General features: G+C 29.7%; 1 non-coding gene across 1 annotated transcript; it reads right to left on the bottom strand.

Moving 5' to 3' along the window:
* Positions 1-267: 267 nt before the first annotated feature.
* Positions 268-422, bottom strand: LOC129316908 (5.8S ribosomal RNA). The gene has a single exon (XR_008594835.1). It is a non-coding gene; the product is annotated as a 5.8S ribosomal RNA (ribosomal RNA).
* Positions 423-5578: the final 5156 nt, after the last annotated feature.

The following is a 5578-nucleotide window of genomic DNA, read 5'->3' as shown; positions in this document are numbered from 1 at the left end:
GGGAATCCTTGTTAGTTTCTTTTCCTCCGCTTATTGATATGCTTAAACTCAGCGGGTTGCCCCGCCTGACCTGGGGTCACATTCAAGGACATCGATCCGGCGGCCCGACTTAGGGGACGGCGCACGCATATGTGGGCTCGATTGGCATCTCATCCACCTTCGACCGTGGCGGCCGTCGTTGAGGGGTGACTTTCAGCCTGTCGGGAGCCGAGGCTCTCGGGAGGCCACCTTCCGCCTTGCATGGTTTTGGGCGATGGCGACGTTGCGTGACGCCCAGGCAGAAGTGCCCTCGACCTATGGCTTCGGGCACAACTTACGTTCAAAGACTCGGTGGTTTACAGGATTCTGCAATTCACACCAAGTATTGCATTTTGCTACATTCTTCATCGATACGAGAGCCGAGATATCTGTTGCTGAGAGTCATTTTTAGATGCAAGTCGTAAAAGGCGTGGCGTTGGCTTCGAGGGCTCTGCTTTCGGGCTGCCAGTGTCGCGCTGCTTCTCTGCGTTTCCTTGGTGCCTCAGGCGTCGAGGTTAGTTGTTGTGTCGAGGGCTCGGGCCTGCACAAAGCGGGGCCCTATCCTCGGCTCGAGCGGGGAGGCTCACCCTGCGTGGGGGCTTTCCGATTGATTCTCGGGTTAATCTTTCATAGGGCATCGACAATGATCCTTCCACAGGTTCACCTATGGAAACCTTATTATGACTTCTCCAAATCAAAGTCATAGGCACTTGAAAGAGTATAAGGTATTGGATTGACCTATTATAAGAAAGTTTCATGGTATAAGTCATAAACTTATCTCATATGTATCACTAAGCCCTTTGACCTGAGATCATTATGGATTCCTATATGATGACCACTGAACTTTGACTTAGTCAAAAGTTACCTTTGACCGGGTGATCATAAAGGCTATGATTGAGTTTAATGATATTCATGTAGATGAATATGAGTGGTCAAGATGGAATTTATCCCTCACATTAAGTGAGAGATATTACTAGGCCTCTCGATGAGTAAGATTAAGAAAATATATGGCCATACTACAATGGAAAGGGTTTTTCATTACTACAATCAGTCCACTCAAAGATCGAGAAAGTAATGGTTATCTAAACTTATTAAACAATAGCAAATAAAGAATTTAACATATGAAATTGTGATTTACTATCACATTATTGCGAATATAAGAAGGAAAATTGTGAATATTTAAACAAAACTTGTGAATCATTTATTTTCAATAAGGGCAATTTGATAATTTATATAAATTCGTTAATGATAAAAAAATCCCTAGGGACTTCAGGCAAATTATGGCATTTTGAGAAATCAAATTATGATTTATATATTTCAAAGGGATTTTATTATCATTTTCCCTATTTTTTTATGTAATGATAATGAATAACAAATTTTAAAACAAAACAAATTATTTATATTGTGCTGAAGAAAGAAAGAAACTGTAAAACAAAACATGTCTTAAAATTTTAATTTTCATAGGTGTAATAATAAATTATTGTATATATTTTAGCGTACCTGATAACAAATTCTAAAGTAAAAAAAGTTGTTTATATTTTTCAAAATAGGTTTTTGTTTATTTCTATCCTCTAAAAACTAAGAAAACTTTTTGAGAAAACTTTCTATGTCATGGAAAAATAGAAAACTTAATTGAAATCACTATAAAATTAAATTATATAGTTATTCTTCATTGTATTATTTTAAGAATTAATTAAAAATTTAACATCCTCTCTTCTCCTTGCCATTTTTCTTGAACAAAGCGGATTAACATTCCCGTGCATCACACGGTGACAAAAATTATAAATGTTTTTTAATATACACTTTTGATTACCCCATGTTGTAGTCAGTTATCACTGCCTTTATGATATCAATTTAATCTCTACCAAAATCTTTAATTACTAAATTACAAACGTTTGTCAATAAAAAAACTTCAGATTAACCCATGCTATAGTGCCTGCGGGTATGATTCAACATATCAATATCAACATCTTTCATTACTAAAATTGAAGTGGGAGATTATAAATGATAAATAAATTAAATTTGAAGTGAGATAATCACAGTTTTTTTAATATACTAGTAATATTAATATTAATATCAATATTAATAGTAAATAATTAAATAATAAGGTGGCTAAATATGACATTTAAATAATTACTAGATTTTACACTTCATGCGATGCACAAGGATATTAAAACATTATTTAGTTTAAAAGAATCATTATGGAATGTTAAAAAAGGGGAGAAAATTGTAATGAACTCATTTTAAAATATAGAAATTAATAAATAGATAATATAAAGAGAAAGACTAAGAATAATCAATTAAAAAATTATTTAGGACTGTTTATTTTAGATTATTTTATAAAAAATCATTTAATTTTTTGATAAAAATATATTTTTTGAGTCTTTATAATATTTGTTTAAACTTTTTAAAATAATCAGAATCTCAAAAAACATATTCATAACTATTTTAAGAAGCTATTTAATGTTAGTTAAAAATAATAATTAACCTATTAAGATATAATTCAATTAAAAATATCTTTTTTTAGCATAAGTAGTATAATTTATCTTGGTTAAGAAATGTCCAAATCTATCTTTTTTACCATGATCTCACATTAACTATCTATTTTTATTATGAGTCTTACATCTATATTTTTAATCATAATCCTCACATTCTTTCAACTTGTTTTAATTATATAAAAATAAAAATCTAAAAAAAACCTAACCATGAAAAAGTAAGGAAAAAAAAACTTGATGGAGGTTTACTATACAAATCACTATTGATAAACAATAAATCCCATGATACTTTACAACAATAAGATTTAAGCCTCAACCTAGTTATTGGAACAAAATTCTATTGCACCATGTATGGCTTTGACTTTGGATGGAAATTGAGATGGGAGAGGGCCAGAGGTGTCTCTCCTATTTTAAGAGTGTATTCAAAGCAATGATTTAAAACCCAGATTGAATCAGATGGTCAGACTGATTTGGATTTCGGTTCAATCAATATGTGAAAATCGTTTTGAGGGTTGAGCCAAGTTAGGCAATAGGATTGGGAATTGGAATCAAGCTAAGAACTGGATCCGGTTTTCAAGAACTAAACTATTCAAGAAAACTTTTTTATTTTTTTAGAAAATGATCAATTTTTTTAATCATTTGATATTAAATTATATCATGTGTCTTGTTAAGTCATGATAAATTTAAAATATTTGATTTTTTAAAGTTAAGTAGCAATTTCATCTTTATTTCTTATATTTTGATTATTATATACACATATAATTTTTTAAATTTAATTATTACGTCACCGGTTTAACTATTAATCTAACTCAATTGAACTATGCGAACTGTGAACCGCTAACCTTTTCGATTTAATATCTGGTTCAGTTATAAAAATATTGGTTTAAAGTAAATTCTCATAACGTGAACACTACTTGTCCTTGGGCTTTACATGTGAAGCTGAAGCAAACTTCACATCATGTGACAAAGCATGGAGTGAAAGACATCGAGTCAGTTTTTTTTGTTTTTTGGAAATAAAGACGTTGAGACAATTTTTATTACCAAAGCATATGTGTAAACCAGCTTCACGTGAACTCTGCTTTTTTATATGTAAAGCATTAAATAATTTTATTTTATTTTTGTATCAAGAATATATGAATTGTTATTTTATACTTATATCTATATTTTAATTTATTGTTATTATATACCCACACACATATAATATACTTGTAATGTTATAATATTAAATATAGTTTTTAATTTTATTTTTCAAAGTAAAAATATAAAATTTTTCAAAAAAATCCTCCACTTAATATTTTATTTATGAAAAAAACATTAGAGAGAAAATATAAGAAAAAATATTATTAGAAAAGTATTATTAATGAAATTTTTTTATTAGATTATCTTATATTTGAGACAATACCTCCAATGTTGTTTTATAAATTGGAAAAATGGGAGTATTTTATTACTTGTGGAACTGCATGTGTACTCTCTCCATCTTTATATATAAGATGTGTTTAACCTAATATTTCATATCAATAAAAGGTTGTTATTTGATTCAAATCACATAAAATCACAATAATTTTCTAGTTTTTCCCCTAATTCATAATGTTGCAATTAATATCATCCTAGTAGTAGGTAAAACATACAATATCTTCTCTAGAAATGAAAAATGGGCGAGCCCAGTTGAGCACGATTTCTTAGAAAATGACCAGTGTCACGCCTCAAAAATAAAGGGTGACTGGTACGAGATATAAATCATATCACACATCCCTTAAGCCTTAAATCAAGAGATCTTTTAATTACTAAAACATAATTATATTTATATTAATTTATAACATACATGACCATTTTCGTATTAATAAAAGTTTTAAATTTTTGTAGAAATTTTGGTAGAACATTCGCTATAAATAGAATCTCTCAAAAACTCTATAATACAATGTTTTACAAAAAAGATCATTTTAATTAGGAGCTCAACTCCTTCTAGTCAGCAGACAAAATATGTATCAAAATAAGAATCTAGCTATAAACTATGTGGAGTACCTAAAAATAAGTTTACCAAAATAAAATTTCATAATTAAAACTTTACATCAAAAGAAAGTTTAATTCTTAGCTCCTCCACTTCTAGTTAATAACAAACTTCTCAATGTTTAGTAGGTAGTTCAACGTCAGCTACACTATCTGATATCAAAATAATTTTTAGTCAATAACATCCAAATGACAAGTCATGAGATAGATAAATATTTTCAAATAATTGTAAACAAATTAAAAAGAGTCACCTAACTCAAGAATTTAAATATCTTGACAACTTCACAAATGTTAAACTACTAAATTTTTAAATAAATAAACAATTTGTCACATGGCTTTAAGAAATCAAGTAAAATAAATAATTAAATAAGAGTAGAAACATTTACAAAATTAAAAACAAAGAAATTTACTTTTCACAAATCCAATAAAATTAGTTTGTTTGCGATGACTTTACATAATAGATAACAGACATGGACACACAGTCCATGGGATAATTAACCAGACACGGCTGAAGCCATAAAACAGATGTGAATACACAGTCCACAAGGGTAATTGATCAAACATGGTTGAAGCCACAAAACAGATGTGAGCAAATAGTCTACAAGGGTAACTAACCAGATGTGGTCAAAGCCACGAAATAGACGTAGCTACGAGATCCACGAATAACAAACGTGAGAACAGAGCTCACAGAAATCAAACTAGCTAGTTATAGACCATGGCATGCTAAGGGCTAATGGGACTGCTGTTAGCAACTAATGCTCTATTTAAAGTCCTTTTTTAAATTCACTTTCAAACATACAAGAAAATTATCACTTTTCAAAATATAATTTCTATTCCAAATATCAAACTCGCATGAAACGTATAAAAACATCAATTTATCTAAATATGAAAATTTATAACTAATATCTCATAAATTGTTCACCAATTTTCATAATTGGCTTTATCAAATAAAGGGCTACTAGAATTTGTAAAAGCATTTTCATCAATCTAAACAAATATAAGTCATGACTCCAAGAAGCAAAGCAATTTAATTAACAAAAGTAGTTAAAGCAAGAGAA

The sequence above is a fragment of the Prosopis cineraria genome, unplaced genomic scaffold (genome assembly GCF_029017545.1).
Source record: "Prosopis cineraria cultivar Desert tree isolate PC_DT_omini unplaced genomic scaffold, ASM2901754v1 PC7, whole genome shotgun sequence".
NCBI lineage: Eukaryota > Viridiplantae > Streptophyta > Magnoliopsida > Fabales > Fabaceae > Prosopis > Prosopis cineraria.
Note: the sequence above shows the minus strand (reverse complement) of the source record. Positions and strands in the feature narration are given on the sequence as shown.